At 52.7% G+C, this 18832-nt stretch overlaps 1 long non-coding RNA gene across 2 annotated transcripts in view; it reads left to right on the top strand.

Annotated features, from left to right (window-relative positions):
* The first annotated feature begins 2635 nt into the window (after window positions 1–2635).
* Window positions 2636–18832, top strand: part of LOC147664099 (uncharacterized) — a 47134-nt gene continuing 30937 nt past the window's right edge. Inside the window, exon 1 of one of the 2 annotated variants that reach the window (XR_015305189.1) lies at window positions 2636–2681. This is a non-coding gene — a long non-coding RNA (uncharacterized LOC147664099). Of the gene's footprint in view, window positions 2682–3703; window positions 3938–18832 lie in introns of those variants that run through there. The other variant, XR_015305190.1, reaches the window with a different exon arrangement.

Raw genomic sequence — 18832 nt, 5'->3', positions numbered from 1 at the left:
TAATTCAACATGCAGTATTTATAACAGCAATGCAAATTCATGAACATTTACATATAAAAACACATTTCAAAATTATTGTAAAAATACAGTAACAATCAGCATACAGTAACAATCAGCAGCACGTTTTTGTATTCACGGCTATCCTGCCTACCTAATCTAACTAGTCCAAGCCATCCTCTGCTACCAGAAATTACTGCTAGAGCGCGCAGTTTTCCCCAGGTCACCCGGGATACCAATTCTCTAACACGCACTGGGCCCTCGGCGTGAAGAACACATTAATTTCGTTTGGGTGAAAACTGGGTGAGGATTTCTCCTCCTGCACGCTGCTAGGAGTAATCAAGTTTGGATTTACCTCTGCTTACCATGCACCCGACTTACCACGGGCGCAATTCCTTGACGGACCTGGAGCTGTTAAGAAAAAGTAGACAGGCCTAACATCCAATACACCTTAAAATCCTTAAAATACTTTCCACAGTTTGTAAAATGACCACAGACACCTGATTAAGTTCGAGTTTTTATATAAGATTTCAAAGTGAAGAAGCCAAAATAATAAGCGATACACAGAGTAATATATCAAACATCAAAATCAGTACCAAAAGGTAACTTTGCACAAAAAATATGACCATTTAGAGTATATGGGAAACTACAGGGAGAAGTCTTAGCACGTACTATTCACTGCAACGTTATACTAGAACATAGGAATGGGATGGGACTTAGAACATGTACTTAACCTAAGTGTTCAGAATATTCTTGCTAAGCTCACCGCAAACCACTAAAGGAAAGGGAAAAACGGGAACATGCTATGGTTTATAAAATCAATGAATTTCTAAAGGAGAGGGGGAGAGAAGGAACCAACTAAAATTCAGGCACATATAAGTTCAATGGCAATAAGGCAATAACACAGGTAAGAATGCTTTAACAGATCAGAGAGAGAGAGAGAGAGAGAGAGAGAGAGAGAGAGAGAGAGAGAGAAAAAGAGATACGCAAACCCACAATCTATATTTACCTAATTCAGATTGAAGACCAACCCTGGCCACGGGTCAGTTGGGAAGACGGGGACAGGGACCCTCAGAAAAGGAATGCCAGACTGTGAGCAGGTACAGCTCACGGAGAATAAGGACAGGATACCCCTCAGGTTCGGATCAAGGACTGGGCCTCCCAGGGTACGACCAACACCCACAGCTTCGGACAGCAACGCCTGCGTTACCCCCTCCTGCAAGTAATCCGCCAGAAACCCTGATTGGATTTTCGAATTCCCCAGCAAAGTGCTTCGCCAGCACTTAGGCTTTTCCACCCCTTAGGAGATTGTGGAAAGTACGGACAAAGTGCTCCGCAGCACTTTCAGAATGAGCACCTATTGAGATCGTAGGGTCAGTGACAGGTCTGCTACTCGGACAAGTCGGACAATTTTCCTAAGCTAAACTAGGGTAGTTATACAGTTTGGGGACCCTTAGACCACCCATTAATGTTGCAAGTGACAGTTTCCCACACTGTGATTGGTCAGGAGAGGTGGTGCGGTCTTTACCACCTCCTAGAATTCAGTTTCACATAATTAAATATGCAATTTTGAATACCCGCCCCTCAGGTTCACGTTCCCATGCATAGGATACAGCAGTACAGAACAGTTTTCAATAGGTAGCAACAGTATTGCTTCTTTCAAGGTGAGATGCCGTATTCCCAGCGATGTTCCCAGGCGCATTGTGCTTCAGATGCCAGCTGGCTAGGTTTAGCTTCTGCGCAGTTGGAACTTTCTCTGGTCAGGTGACGGTGCCCAGCAGAGCTTCAAGTATGGCTCCGCTCATGCATACCCAGCCCACAAAGACGCGGTACATGAAAAGTAAGCGAAGACAAATTAGAATCATACATAAAAATGATCGCACTGTATACCATGATAAAGAAAAACCAACCCTTACTTTTATAATAACTATAGCATTAAGGATTAATGCGAAAGAATAGATAGGCTAAAAGCTGCTGCAGTAAGCAGAGAGCGTGGTGAGTGACAAGCGGCCATATTTAGCATCAATGCGCATGAGCACAGAATCCCTCCAGAATGCGAGTGCGTCACATCACATGGGTATGACCGACGCATGCGCAGACTGAATTTGCGGCAAAGCAGCCATGTTCAGTGCAAGCTTCGTTAGTACGTGAAAAGACAAACAAGCAAGCATCCTAGGGACACCCGCGTGTAGGGGAAAACACTTTACAAATGACGAACAATGGTGTTAATATTATTATGCAATTATAGACAAGGGTTTTGCATACGAGCAAGGCGCTATACGTGCGAATCCTTGCTCCATCACTTGAACTGTCTGACCCTTAAAAACATTCACATCTGTGACATCTGAAATCCCAGGTCTTTACAGGCACCAATGCTTGTTTGTGTGAGCCTGGAGGCGGTGGTTCCGGAAGCGGCCACCAGAGGGCGCTCCTCGCCTGCTGATGATACCCACTGAGCTGTACATTGCATGAAAGGAGAAGGGTTTCCTCTTCTGGGTCAGCGGCGGTGGCAGAGACAGCACAAGCAGCGACGGTGACATCACTTCCTGTCTCTCCTCGTGTTCAGCCTGCAGCAGAGGAGGAAGGAGCCCAGATACCTTCATCTTCAGACCCCCGCCCCCCGCCCCAGATCTGCCCCCCCCCCCCCCAGGAGGAGGAGAGAGCCTGGACAGGTTTCTGCTCAGGTAGGAGAGCTGCCAACTCACTTGGCTGCAATGTATGAATCCAGGGATCAGATTCCCCCGGCCTGGCATTCACGGTGAGGTCAGGAGAGCTCAGCTGAGTGCGTGTGCCTAGGGAGTGCAGGACTCAGGAGCCCGCCCTGCTGAGCCTGAGTGGGGAGCGGAGGAGGCAAGGCCTGTCCAGGGGTCCGAGGAGGTGAGGCCTGTCCAGGGGTGCAGAGGAGATGAGGCCTGTCCAGGGGTGCAGAGGAGGAGAGGCCTGTCCAGGGGTCCGAGGAGGTGAGGCCTGTCCAGGGGGCAGAGGAGGAGAGGCCTGTCCAGGTGTGCAAAGGAGGAGAGGCCTGTCCAGGGGTGCAGAGGAGGTGAGGCCTGTCCAGGGGGCCAGAGGAGGAGAAGCCTGTCCAGGGGTGCAGAGGAGGAGGGGCCTGTCCAGGGGTGCAGAGGAGGAGGGGCCTGTCCAGGGGGAGGAGGGGCCTGTCCAGGGGTGCAGAGGAGGAGAGGCCTGTCCAGGGGTGCAGGGGAAGTGAAGCCTGTCCAGGGGTGCAGAAGAGGTGAGGTCTGTCCAGAGGAGGGGAGGAGGAGAGGCCTGTCCAGAGAAGCAGAGGAGGTGAGGCATGTCCAGGAGAGCATAGGAGGTGAGGCCTGTCCATGGGGTGCAGAGAAGAGGCCTGTTCAGAGGTGCAGAGGAGGTGAGGCCTGTCCAGGGAGTGCAGAGGAGAGGCCTGTCGAGGGGTGCAGAGAAGGTGAGGCCTGTCCCGGGGTGTGCAGAGGAGGTGAGGCCTGTCCCGGGGCATGCAGAGGAGGTTAGGCCTGTCCCGGGGTGCAGAGGAGGTGAGGCCTATCCTGAGGGGTGCAGGGGAGATGCCTGTCCAGGGGGAGCAGAGGAGGCGAGTCCTGTCCAGGGTGCAGAGGAGGTGAAGCATGTCCTGTCCATGGGGTTAAGAGCAAGTGAGGCCTGTTCTTGTGTGCAGAGGAGGTGAGGCCTGTCCCTGGCTGCAGAGGAGGTGATGCTTCCCCAGTGGGAGGAGAGGAGGTGAGGCCTGTCCATGTGTGCAGAGGTGATGAGGCTTCCGAAGTGGGTGCAGAAGAGTTGAGGCCTGTTCCGTGGGGGTGCAGAGGAGGTGTGGCCTGTCCAGGGGTGCAGAGGAAGTGATGCCTGTCCTGAGGGGTGCAGAGGAGATGCCTGTCCAAGGGAGCAGAAGAGGTGATGCCTGTCCTGAGGGGTGCAGAGGAGAGGCCTGTCCAGGGGTGCAGAGAAGGTGAGCCCTGTCCTGGGGTGTGCATATGAGGTGAGGCCTGTCCAGGGGCGCAGAGGAGGTGAGGCCTGTCCAGGGGTGCATAGGAGGTGAGGTCTGTCCAGGGGTGCAGTGGAGGTGAGGCCTGTCCAGGGGTGCAGAGGAAGAGTGGCCTGTCCAGGGGTGCAGAGGAGGTGAGGCCTGTCCAGGGGTGCAGAGGAGGTGAGACCTGTCCAGGGGTTAGAGGAGGTGAGGCCTGTCCAGGGGAGCAGAGGAGGTGAGGCCTGTCCAGGGGTGCAGAGGAGGAGAGGCCTGTCCAGGGGTACAGAGGAGGTGAGGCTTGTCCACAGGGTGCAAAGGAGGTGAGGCATGTCAAGAGGTGCAGAGGAGGTGATGCCTCCCCAGGGGGAGGAGAGGAGGTTAGGCCTGTCCATGGGTGCCAAGGTGATGAGGCCTGCGAAGCTGGTGCAGAAGAGTTGAGGCCTGTTCCGTGGGGGTGCAGAGGAGGAGAGGCCTGTCCAGGGGTGCAGAGGAGGAGAGGCCTATCCAGAGGTGCAGAGTAGGAGAGGTCTGTTCAGGGGTGCAGGGGAGGTGAAGCCTGTCCAGGGGTGCATAGGAGGCGAGGCCTGTCCGGGGTGCAGAGGAGGTAAAGCTTGTCCTGTCCATGGGGTTAGGTGCAGGTGAGGCCTGTCCAGGAGTGCAGAGGAGGTGAGGCCCGCTTAGAGGTGCAGAGGAGGAGAGGCCTGTCCAGGGGTGCAGAGGAGGAGAGGTATGTCCAGGGGTGCAGGGGAGGTGAAGCCTGCCCAGGGGTGCAGAGGAGGTGATGCCTGTCCTGAGGGGTGCAGGGGAGATGCCTGTCCAGGGGGAGCAGAGGAGGCGAGGCCTGTCCGGGGTACAGAGGAGGTGAAACATGTCCTGTTAAATCTGGTAGTAAATATTTGGCACACTCCGAGATGCAAGTAACGCTGAATGGTCACTCGTAAAATCGATATATACAAAGGATTTTGACTTCAGCGTGTAATTATAGCTCCGGGGAATTCTGTGCTACATGTACACACGTGCAGTGGGTGGTGACAGGGCTTGTGAAAAGATATTACACCCATTGAATAATTTGTTAAAAACTTAAGTGCCAGGGATCTCGTCAGGAGGCATGTTAAGTACAGCACATACCAACATTAAAATTTAAACAAGAAGCGCGAGCAACAAGCCCGGGAGTTGTGCGCACACACGTGCAAAAAAAGACATGCGAGTGGTGCGCACGAATGAAGGAGAGGCCAGGGCGCTGAAAGCTGGTGGCTGCGCGCGTGAACGCAAGCGCTAGGCCGTGTGGCAGCATTTTTAAAAGGCCTAACAAAATGTCTCGCAGGGCAGCGCATGCGCTGGCTCAGGCGAGACCTAAAAAGGGAAAGTTAACTAATGGCAAGCGGGGAGAAATTATCCCGCAATAGGCGGAGTATCCCCAAGCATATAGATTATTAGATGTCTTGGAGAGACAGCGCATGCACGCTGCCTAGGCGAGACCTACAAATTACCAACTGAAACAAATGAAAATGATGAGACACCAACAATCAGCCTAGTTATTCTAGTGAAAACACATCACATTCAATTTTTAGGTCGAGCCTAGATTGCTCGACTTATAGTAAAGGGCATCTCGAAAGTGCTACCCAGGATTTCATGGCTGGCTACACGCTTGAGTGCACAAGCGCAGAACAGCCATCTGTCTCCTCCATCACGGGTCATTAAATTGCTTTCCTCTCTGCGTCCGTCCGATCACTTTAACTTTCGCTTTCGTGGCTTGGCTTGTTTATACTGGTGGGGTGATGCAAAGCTCCTTATTTTTTTAAATTTTTTTTGGAGGAGCAAGTATGTTTATTAGAAAACTGTGAGATTACTTAAAATCATTACAGTATAAAATACAATGAACTTCAATAAAATACAGTAAAATAAAATACCCCCCCCCTTCTTGGCCAAAACCAGGTAATACCATTGGTGCAGCTATATTGTCCCAAGACTAACTGTGTTCACTACTATTATACATTATTAAAAGAATAAGGGCTTTGAATTCACCATGAGACCACGCTTACTAGAGTCTGTGACACGTATAAAAGTTCGACATCATCAGTCGCACTGCGGACTTCATCCGACCCTTAGTCGACCCGGGTTAAATACCACAGTCCGATGGTACCAATTTCTTTTCGGCGTCTCCCTGAATTACCTGTGAGCTGCCAACTTTGGGGCGACGGGGAAAGCGCAGAGCCCACTATCCGGGCCCATCGAAATAGTAGCCTTTAGTTGGGAATCGAGTGCCATTTTAACTTGATGGATGAAGTTGCCTACCCTGGCTAATAAGCAGGTCGTGGATTCTGAGAAACACCAGTCCGAGGCCTCTCTGCGTGTTCTATGGCCCAGAATCCGTAATGCCGGACGCAACAATCGCTGTCGGTCGCTGGCCAACTTTGTACAGCAACATAGCAGATGTAGCCAGGATTCTCTGCGATAGTTGCAAAGTCAGCAGGCAGTGGCTCCGTCCGTGCGTGCCCAAATTGGGTTGAAAGCTCCTTATTTGTGTCATTTGAAAAGCTTGCAATGTCCTTGTTTCTCTTGCCTTGTCAAAGTTTGTTTGCATTTTGAAATAACTGTTATTTTATTGCGAAATTATGTCCCCCTCAGCCAAACTTTCGTCCCCTTTTCCCCTCTTTTTTAAAAGGAAAAATAGCTGCCAGGTACAGCCTCTGTCCTTTTTTGCTAGTGCCAAAGTGAGGCGGCCAAACGTGCCAATCGTGCCACATCCAACAATCGTGCCGCGTCTACCACCACCACGTCCACCACTACCACATCCACCACCACGTCCACCACGTCCACCACCACCACCACCATAAACCAGCACCACCATGTCCACCACCACCCCCACATCCACCACTATCATGTCCACCACCACCACATCCATCACCACCACGTCCACTACCATGTCCACCACCACCACCACGTCCACCACCACATCCACCACCACCACCACGTCCACCACCACCACGTCCACCACCACCACCACCACGTCCACAACTAGCATGTCCACCACCACCACCACATCCACCACCATGTAAACCACCATGTCGACCACAACCACCACATCCACCACCACCACCACGTCCACATCAACCACCACCACGTCCACCAGTACCCCCACCACTACCATGTCCACCAGCACCTCCACCAACACCACGTCCACCACTAACTCATCACCCACCACCATGTCCATCACCACCACGTTCACCACCACCACGTCCACCACCACATCCCCCACCACCACAACATCCACCAACACCACGTCCCTCACCACCACCACCATGTCCACCACCATGTCCACCACCATCACCACGTCCACCACCACCACATCCACCACCACCATGTCCATCACCACCACGTCCATCACCACCACGTCCACAACCACCACATCCACCATGTCCAACACAACGTCCACCACCACCACACCCACCACCACATCTACCACCACTACGTCCACCACCACCATGTCCACCACCACCGCATCCACCACCACCACCCTCCACCACCACCACGTCCACCACCATCACCAATACCACTACCACCACCGGGTCCACCACCCCCACATCCACCACGTCCACCACTGTGTCCACCACCACCGCGTCCACCACCACAATGTCCACCACATCCACCACCACGTCCAACACCACCGCATCCATTACCACCACCACGTCCACCACATCCACCACCACAATGTCCACCACATCCACCACCACATCCACCACCACCATGTCCACCATCTCCTCCACCACCATCACATCCACTACCCCTACATCCACCACCACCATGTCCACCACATCCACCACCACCATGTCCACCACCACATCTACCACCACTACGTCCACCACCACCATGTCCACCACCACCGCATCCACCACCACCACCCTCCACCACCACCACGTCCACCACCATCACCAATACCACTACCACCACCAGGTCCACCACCCCCACATCCACCACGTCCACCACTGTGTCCACCACCACCGCGTCCACCACCACAATGTCCACCACATCCACCACCACGTCCAACACCACCGCATCCATTACCACCACCACGTCCACCACATCCACCACCACAATGTCCACCACATCCACCACCACATCCACCACCACCATGTCCACCATCTCCTCCACCACCATCACATCCACTACCCCTACATCCACCACCACCATGTCCACCACATCCACCACCACCATGTACACCACCACCACGTCCACCACCACCATGTTAACCACCACCACGTCCACCACCACCACCCTCCACCACCACCATGTCCACCACCCCCACACCCACCACCACCACTACCACCACCTCCAATTCCACCACCGCCATGTCCAGCACCATCACGTCCACCACCACCATGTCCACCACCAACACCACCACATCAACCACCATATCCACCACCACCACATCTACCACCAACACCACGTCCACCACCAAGTCCACAACCACCACCACATCAACCACCACCACCACATCCACCACCACCACGTCCACCACCACGTCCACCACTACCACATCCACCACCACCCTGTCCACCACCTCCACCATGTCCACCACCACTGCATCCACCACCATGTCCACCACCACCTTCACATCTACCACCACCATGTCCACCACCACCACCACGTGCACCACCACCACATCCACCACGTTCACCTCCACCATGTCCACCAACACCACACCCACCTTCACCACCACCACATCCACCACCACCACACCCACCACCACCACACCCACCACCACCATGTCCACCACCACTACGTCCACCACCATCACATCCACTACCACCACCACGTCCACCACCACGTCCACCACCACCACATCCACCACCACGTCCACTACTACCACGTCCACCACCACCACGTACACCACCATCACGTCTACCACCACCACGTCCACCACTACCACATCTACCACCACCATGTCCACCACCACCACCACATCCACCACCACTATGTCCACCACCACGCGTCCACCACCACCATCACATCTACCACCACCACGTCCACCAGCACCATGTCCACCACATCCACCACCACCATGTCCACCACCACCACCATGTCCAAAACCACCACGTCCACCACCACCATGTCCACCACAACCATATCCACTAACAACATCACCTCCACCACCACGTCCACCACTACATCCACCACTACTGCCACCACCACTACATCCACCACCACGTCCACTACTACCACCTCATCAATTACCACCACCTGCACAACGTCAACGTCCAACACCACCATGTCTACCACCACCATGTCCACCACCACCATATCCACCACCACCACGTCCACCACCACCATGTCCACCACCACCATGTCCACCACCACCATGTCCACCACCACCACCATGTCCACCACCACCACCATGTCCACCACCACCACCATGTCCACCACTACCGCATCCACCACCACCATGTCCACCACCATAATTTTCTATGCAATGAATAACGTTAACAGATTATTCAGTGGCGCATCTGCAGAAAAATCCTCTTCCTGTTGGAAATTAAGTGAAACTTAACCCCTCACCTAAACAATACATTTACGAAAAAAATTGACTGAATGAGATCCGTGGCCTTCGGCCTTAGTGCTCCAGTAATATTACACCTGGCGGCCAAGAAACCAAGTGCGTAGAAGTCCTGCGAGCACAGCCGCCGCGCCACAGACACACGCACCGCGGCAGTGATCTGTGGGTTCTGCCCTGGTAGCTTGCGTGGTTTAATGTAACAGGCGATTGGCTTTGAATGGATCCCACGGGCTTCCCAGGGGCGGGATACACTTACAGGGACAGATTTAATCTTCCATGAAAAATCCGTGGGATTGCAGTGAACCATGGGACAAAGAGGTGCGAGCGGATTATAGCCGCTGCCAAAGCTACCGCTGGACATGACTTCTCCAAACAGTATCTGTCCATCTTCACCTTTGACCCAGTAATGCACACCAGAATCGGAGTCCTCAAGGACAACTGTGGCAATCAAACCACTCACACAGGTATCTAGGTAATCCATTGGTTCTGTTGTGGGGCGGGAAGGGGGAAATCCATAAATCTAATTTGAATATAATTAAATTGGGGACATTACTATAAGGACAATAGTACTTCAAAGAAGTAGGCAGGCACTGAGGCATTTATGCCACACATATGTTTATTTGTTGACAAGAAAATACACTATGCAAAATGTTTCAGTAACAGATAGCTTTTGGTAAAACTTGGACAGAATCATTCAAATTCAGACTTTATTGACAACGAATTAGAAATTTATGGTTGTGTGTACAGCGCCCTTGGCCGTAAGGGCCCACACAAAAGCTTCAAATTTAAGTTTTCTAATGTTACTAAAAAGACCATGATACCTTGTCCCTGCTTGCAGGACCTTCGCCCCATGTACTACGCGTCTCCCTCCCCCGTGAGTGCCAGGACCCCTGACCCCTCCGCTACTGCCGTGAGCCCTCAGCTGCTGCCTCAGTGCCTGAGTGCCTGCCTGCCAGGACTGTTGCGTGTGACTTGTGCCAGTTTCTTTTTTTTTCTTAGCCTGTGCCCCTGTATTTTTTTCCGGTCTCTCTGTTTCTGTATTAGCTGTGCCCTTGTAATTTTACCGTCCCGTGTGCCCGCGCCTGTTGCCAGCCGCTTCTCCCCCTCCCCGCCGCTGCTCCCCTGCGGCCCGCCCCCTTTTTAATTCTGTACCCCGCCCATTGGCCACCCCGCTCCCGCCTCCCAGCTGCTCCTCCCTCCCACTTCGCCATTAATGGAGGTCACCGCACGGATGCGCAGCGAACTGTGCGCCAAAGGCAAGCCCGCCTCCGCCCGTCCGCGCCTGGACCGCGCCCAGCGCCAGGACCCCTGGTCCTTTAACGATGCCAACGTTCCCGACGAACTTACGACGCCGCCACCCTCAACGTACTCAAGGCCAGCCGGAACACCGCTTGCTACCGAGCCACCCTGAAACGCACCCACGGACCCTTCACCTGCCAGGCCTGCCAATTCACCTGCCTCTGAACCCGCACTCGCCAAGCCGAGCTCCAGCAAGAACCATCTCAAGTGCATCCTGATCAACACCCGCTCCGTCCACAGGCATGCCGTCGAACTCTGGAACCTCCTCGACTCAACCTCACCAGACGTCGCCTTCCTCACAGAAACATGGATGAACGCTTCCTCAGCCCCCGACATCGCCATAGCCATCCCGGAGGGCTACAAGATCACTCGGAGGGACTGCGTCAACCAAACAGGAGAAGGCATCGCCATCGTCCACAGAAACACCATCCGCATCACAACCAACTCCGACGACACCCTCACCGCCGCCGAGCACCTTCACTTCCAGATTCACACCGAACCCAAGACCACCCTCAGAGGCACCCTCATCTACAGACCCCCGGGACCACACACACAATTCAGCAAAGCCATTGCAGACTTCGTCAGCCCGCACGCCCTCACCTTCACATACTACATCCTCCTAGGGGACCTCAACTTCCACCTGGAGAACAACAAAGACTGCAACACCGCCGCCCTGCTGGACAACCTCGCCAACCTCGGACTCAAGCAACTGGTGAACACCCCCACTCATTACGCCGGCCACTCACTCGACCCCATCTTCTCCTCCAGCAAGCACTTGACAGACCACAGTTGTGTCCACTTCAACTTTAGGAGAACCACGACCCACCTCCACCCGCAACAGGTTCCCCGCAGAAGCTGGAGCAAGATCACCGCCGACCAGCTCACCACCGCCCTCAGCCAGAACCCGCCCACCAACATGACGGACCCCAACGAAGCAGCCCGCAACCTCACACAGTGGCTCACCAACTGCGCCGACGAACTCGCACCACTGAAGAATCCTCCCAGCAGACCCAGCAGCAGGAAAGCCTCGTGGTTTACCAACAACCTCAAAAACTCCAAGAAACCCTGCCTCACCCACGAGAAAGCCTTGCGCCACGACCAGACAGCAGAACACATGACCGCCCTCAAGAACGCCACCCGCAAACACCACCAGCTGATCCGCACCACCAAGAAGACAACATTCAAAGAACGACTGGACAACAACACCCACAACAGCAAGGAAATCTTCAGCATCGTTAAAGAGCTCTCCAACCCCAGCGCCTGCAACAACAACATCACACCCTCGCAAGACCTCTGCGATTCACGTGCCTCGTTCTTCCACCGCAAGATCGCCAACATACACAACAGCTTCGGCGCGCTGACCATGCACCCAACCACCGAACCAACGCCCCCCACCACCACCCTCTGCACCTGGACCCCTATCAGCACCGAAGACACCACCTGCCTGATGAACACCATCCACTCCGGCTCCCCTACCGACCCCTGCCCACACCACATCTACAACAAAGCCGACTCCATCATCGCACCCCAACTCGGGAACATCATCTACAGCTCCTTCGCATCCGCCACCTTCCTGGAGAGTTGGAAACATGCCGAGCTGAGCGCCCTTCTGAAGTAACCCACCGCGGACCCCACGGACCTGAAGAACTTCCGCCCCATCTCACTCCTCCCCTTTCCAGCCAAAGTCATCGAGAAGACCGTCAACAGACAACTCTCCGCCTTCCTCGAGACCAACGGATCCCTCGACCCCTCACAGTCCGGTTTCTGAGCAAAACACAGCACCGAGACCGCCTACATCGCAGCCACCGACGACATCAGGTCCCTGCTCGACAACGGGGAAGCTGCTGCCCTAATCCTCCTGGACCTCTCAGCAGCCTTCGACACCGGAATCCAAGGAGCGGCCCTGGAGTGGATCATCTCATTCCTCGACGGAAGAACCCAGAGAGTCCGCCTCCCCGGTTCCGATCCGCGGCCACCGAAGTCATCTGCGGCGTTCCGCAAGGATCCTCACTCAGCCCCACCCTCTTCAACGTCTACATGAGCCCTCTCACAGCCATCGCACGCCAACACAACCTCAACATCATCTCCTTCGCCGACGACACCCAGCTGATCCTCTCTCTCACCAACGACCCCGCCACCGCCAAAGCCAACCTCCAGGAAGGAATGAAAGACGTTACGGAATGGACGAAGATCAGCCATCTGAAACTGTACTCAGACAAGACAGAAGTCCTCATCCTCGGACCATCTCCCTCTGCCTGGGATGACTCCTGGTGGCCCCCTGCCCTGGGCACCGCACCCAAGCCAACGGACCACACACGCAACCTGGGCTTCATCCTGGACTTCTCCCTCACGATGACCAAGCAAGTCAACGCCGTCTCGTCATCACCCTGCGCATGCTCCGAAAGATCTTCCGATGGATCCCCACCGAAACCAGGAAGACGGTCACGCAGGCCCTCGTCACCAGCCGTCTGGACTATGGGAACACCCTCTACGCTGGAACCATAGCCAAACTCCAGAAAAGACTCCAGCGCATTCAGAACGCCTCAGCACAACTCATCCTGGACATCCCTCGCCACAGCCACATCTCTGCCCACCTGAAAGACCTGCACTGGCTCCCCGTCAACAAGAGGATCACGCTCAGACTCCTCACCCACGCACACAAGGCTCTCCACGACACGGGCCCGAAGTACCTCAACAGTCGCCTCACATTCTACACACCCACCCGCCAGCTCCGATCCGCCAGCCTCGCCCTCGCCTCCATCCTACGAATCTGCAAATCCACCGTCGGAGGAAGATCCTTCTCCTACCTGGAAGCCAAGACATGGAACTCCCTCCCCACTCACCTACGGCTGACCCTGGACCATCTCTCCTTCAGGAAACAACTCAAGACCTGGCTGTTCGAGCAGTAGCGCCCCCCCCCCCCTACCCCCTCTGCGCCTTGAGACCCTTACGGGTGAGTAGCGCGCTATACAAATTCTGTTGATTGATTTATTGATTGAAGATAACAAGCATTTGCAAAGCAACAGGTCGCGCATATACACAAGTTTAAGCTATTGGGATTGTAAATCCCAACAATAACCACCTCAAAATCTCCCTCCGTTTCTGTCTTTTTTTCTAGCTGTGTCTAGGCGCCGGGAAACCCTTCTTGGGTAGCTGTTGCGCCCTATAAATTGACAAAATAAATAAATAAATAAATAAATGACAAAGTATTTTAATTATTTTTTGAAAATCAAAATATAAATAAAAGGCATTGTCATTTACAATGCCAAAAGCTCAAACGTGTGTAAATGCGAGACAAATTGCATTGCAAACGCTTGTTCCAGTTTGTTGTGTGTCCAAACACCCATTTGGTAGCTAGTAGCAGGTATACCCCAACTGCCTGGTTTTTAGTAGACATCAAATGAATCGCTAGTGGGCTGCCAACTATCAGGGTCGCACTGAGATAGAGAATATTTACCGGCACCAAAATAAAAATGCTCCCCATTTGTGAATAGCTGAAGAAGTGGCATCTATAAGCTAACTGTAATGCACGCTATCATGCAAAAGGACAATAATAACAGACTACTGCATAGAATATCTGGGCAATGCATAGATATGCAAGTCAGAATCAGAGAGGACTATATTCCTTCTATATCATGCATTACAATATTTTAGCTTTCTCCCACTGGAAACTTGCTCTGCCCAATAAAAGTTAATGTTAACATGTTCCCACAGGTTTCATTAAAACTCTCCCACATTGTTGTACCAAAATACATTTAAGCCTTCTTTATTTATGTACATGAGGGTATACACTGCTCATGTGCGTGCTTATAATACGTGAATCACGGTTCATTACCATTAAAGAGAGGCATAATAGACTTGCAATGTCCATCTCTGTGACATTACTGCACACTGCCTATGCTACTTTGCAAACCCTGCCCCTCTAAAACCTATTTTTTGTTTTGTTTAGGGCTTGTGCCCCCTGTACTCTACATTTTCGTACTTGTGGTTTGCTGTTTTCAGTATCTGTATAGACTTAAATATACAAAAGTGATGTTATTACAAGCCTTAAAACAGCAAATGTGTCACAAATTGTGGCTTAAGTGAGGACGGAGGTGCAGGAGACTGATTAGTTAAGTGGTGAATTAATAAACCAGCCTCGTCACACTCACACTTCCTTGAAGACTTGACGAGTCTGTCTGCTCTGGCGCTTCTGGAAAGTTAGGGAAGGGTTAGCAGAATGAGCAGCTTTTACTCCCATGGGACCAACGAAAGCAAAGGAGATACATCGGCCCGGCTCAACCCGACCCCTTTTTGAAGAACATGGAAATACACATGTAGCTGGGGCGGTCGCAGGGAGGATCTAGATCAGTGATACTCAAAGTACGGCCCGGGGGCCGCATAAGGCCCTCCAGGTCTTTACATGCGGACCCCTGGTGAGCAGCAGCACTGGGCTGCCGTTTACTTGATTCAGAACTAGCATGAAAAAGAAACCTACACATACAGCAAACACTTATTTACAGGTTAATTGCAGTTAGGAAAAGGAGGTAACTAGGCCTTTAACTTTAGGAACACCTTCATTCTTGAAGGCAGCCACTAGATATACAGGCTTTGTTTTCCTACCCCGACTTTACACCCTGCTGGCATCAGTGCGGCCCTCGGTCACATCATAGACCAAACTTTTGGCCCCCGGGAAAATGTTTATTAGTACCCGTGACCTAGATCAACAAAAGGCGGAAGTAGTTTGACACGAGGATGAAACAGAAGCATGCATCTCTAAAAGTCACGAACAGGAACCAATGATAACAAGCATTGGCATAGCCAATAGGTCTTGCCTTTGGGACCTTATAAGTGTTTAGCCATGCAACAGTTGATGTTGTTGCACCAAGGATATTGTGCTGGATAACTAAACATTTATAAGGTCCCAAAGGCGAGACCTACTGGCTATGCCAATGCTTGTTTACCTGATGGGCATTGGCTGACCGTTACTTGGTTACTGAGGCCCTAGTGAGGTTGAGACATATTTGGGAGAGTTTTAGCCTCATCAGATGATGCTGTGCACGCCGAGCCTAGGTGCAATGAGGCGCAGTCGGTGCTGACTGGGAGTGCGTTCTTTCACTTTCAATTGACGGGGCTGCCCCCCTTTACTCTGGTGAAAGCCAAAAACGGAATTCAAGTCAATCTTCTCATCACACAGACTTTTCAGGTGAAAAAAATGTCAACGTTTGCTGAGGCCTTCAAAAGAGTGACCCAACTCCACCAATGAGGGTCAATGAGCATTGTTGATACAAAATAATCATTGATCGATGCAGACAACAACAACAAACATGAATCCCGTACAGCAGGCTTGAGACCCTCCCAGCATCAGACATTCTTTGTATCTCATGGCCTCACTTGGGGTTTCATACGGGGTCTGTGCACCCTGCTGTGGATCATGACTTCACCTGGGGTTTCATATGGGGCCTGTTCTCCCTGCTGTGCTCCGGCATCCTCCGCCGGCCCAGCTGAGACTGAGGCCAGGACTGAACCATGAGCGTGGGGTTAACTGCGCATGTGCTGAGGACAGACACGGCCTCCCGCCACGGAGCACGAGGCGCCTCGCGCCACAGCACATGCTGAGATTTATGTGCAATAGTCCTCGGGTTGGCTCCTCTATGTGGAGGGGGGTAACTGTCTTTCCTCTGCGCAGGCGCACTGAAACTGAGATATCTGTCCAGGGCAGTTCACAGGGCACAGGCTGCATTCCGTGCAAGGTCCTATCTCGGCGATAGGAAGTAGTGTTTTCGCCCCGCACGTGTGCAGCTGTGATGCGCGGTGCTGCGCGTGCGCAGCCTGAGATGCCATGTTTGTTTGCACGTGTAGATGGGGTCATGCCCTGAATCAGTTGCGCTTAACCCGGAATAACAACAACCACCGAAGAGAGACTGAAGTCAGAGGTATCCGAGGAGCAAAGGTTTGATTCAAACCAGAAAACGCTCGGAGACACATGTCAAGTCAAGTCAAGTCAAAGAATTTATATAGCGCACTACATACCCAGAGGGTCTCAAGGCGCTTAGGAAGGGGAGGAGGATTATTTGTCAAATATCCACGTTTTAAGTTGCTTTCTGAATGCTAGGTGGTTCTGGGTAAGGCGAAGGTAAGTAGGGAGTGAGTTCCATGTTTTAGCAGCCAGGTATGAGAAGGATCTGCCTCCCATGGTGGTCTTGTTGATGCGAGGTACAGTGGCGAGGGCTTGGCTGGAAGAACGTAGTTGGCGGGAGGGGGTGTAGAAGGACAGTCGTGAGTTGAGGCATTCTGGTCCGATGTCGTAGAGTGATTTGTGTGCGTGGGTTAGCAGTCGGAAAGTGATTCTCTTATTGACGGGTAGCCAGTGGAGGTCTTTCAGGTGACCAGAGATGTGTTCGTTGCGCGGGATGTCTAATATGATCCTGGCTGAGGCGTTTTGGATTCGTTGGAGTTTCTTCTGGAGTTTAGCGGTAGTACCTGCGTAGAGGGTGTTTCTGTAGTCCAGTCGGCTCGTTACCAGAGCATGGGTGACTGTTTTCCTGGTTTCGGTGGGGATCCAGCGAAATGTTTTTTTGAGCATGCGAAGAATGTTGAAGCAGGATGAGGATACGGTGCTGACTTGTCTGTTCATTGAGAGTGAAGAACCCCAGGATGACGCCTAGGTATCGTGCGTGGTCTGTCGGGATGGGTGCTTTTCCAAGGGCTTCCGGCCACCAAGAGTCGTCCCATGCAGAGGGGGATGTACCTAATATGAGGACTTCTGTTTTATCTGAGTTCAGTTTCAGACGGCTGTGTTTCATCCATTCGGCAACTTCTTTCATTCCTTCGTGTAGGTTAGTTTTGGCGGTGCTGGGGTCATTGGTGAGAGAAAGGATTAGTTGAGTGTCATCCGCGTAAGAGATGATGTTGAGGTTGTGTTGGCGGGCGATGGTCGCGAGGGGGCTCATGTATACGTTGAAGAGGGTGGGGCTGAGTGAGGATCCTTGTGGTACGCCACAGATGACTTCAGTGGCCTCGGACTTGAATGGTGGAAGGCGGACTCTCTGGGTTCTTCCGGTGAGGAACGAGGTGATCCATTCAAGTGCTTTTCCTTGTATTCCGATGTTACTGAGGCGTTGTAAAAGGGTGCTGTGGCAGACTGTGTCGAAGGCTGCAGAGAGGTCGAGGAGGATGAGGGCGACTGTGTCTCCATTGTCCAGTAGAGTTCGAATGTCGTCTGTTGCTGCGATGAGGGCGGTCTCAGTGCTGTGTTTAGCTCGGAAGCCAGATTGTGAGGAGTCAAGGGATTTGTTGGCTTCGAGGAAAGCGGCGAGCTGGTTTTTGACAGCTTTCTCGATTACTTTGGCCGGGAATGGAAGGAGCGAGATGGGGCGGTAATTTTTGAGTTCGGTGGGGTCCGCTGTGGGTTTTTTCAGAAGGGCGGTGAGTTCAGCGTGTTTCCAGCTCTCCAGGAAGGTTGCGGAGTTGAAGGAGCAGTTGATGACGTCTTGGAGGTGCGGTGCTATGACGGAGTCTGCTTTGTTGAAGATGTGGTGAGGACATGGGTCTGTGGGGGATCCTGAGTGGATGGAGTTCATCAGGCGGATGGTGTCCTCAGTGGAGATTGGATTCCAGTCGTTAAGGGTGTTCACGGGGGGAGAATGTTCAGCATATGGTTGGGCGGGTTGGTCTCCGGGTTGGTTGTCGAAGCTGTTGTGGATGTCTGCAATCTTGTTGTGGAAGAATGAGGCTAGGGAGTCGCAGAGGGCTTGAGAGGGGGTGATGTCGTTGGAGTTGGCCGAGGGATTGGAAAATTCCTTGACGATGTTGAAAAGTTCCTTGCTGTTGTGGGCGTTGTTGTCAAGTCGATCCTTGAATGCTGTTTTCTTGGCCTTTCGGATTAGTTGGTGGTGTGTGCGGGTGGCGTTTTTGAAGGCGTCCTTGGTGCTAGTGGTTGGGTCTTTTTTCCAGGCCTTTTCAAGGGAGCGGCAGAGTTTCTTGGACTTCTTAAGATCATCGTTGAACCATGAGGCCTTCTTGTTGCCAGGTTTGCTTTGACG

Source organism: Lissotriton vulgaris, unplaced genomic scaffold, assembly GCF_964263255.1.
Source record: "Lissotriton vulgaris unplaced genomic scaffold, aLisVul1.2 SCAFFOLD_1464, whole genome shotgun sequence".
Taxonomy (NCBI): Eukaryota; Metazoa; Chordata; class Amphibia; order Caudata; family Salamandridae; genus Lissotriton; species Lissotriton vulgaris.
This window is presented reverse-complemented; position numbering and strand designations above follow the sequence as displayed.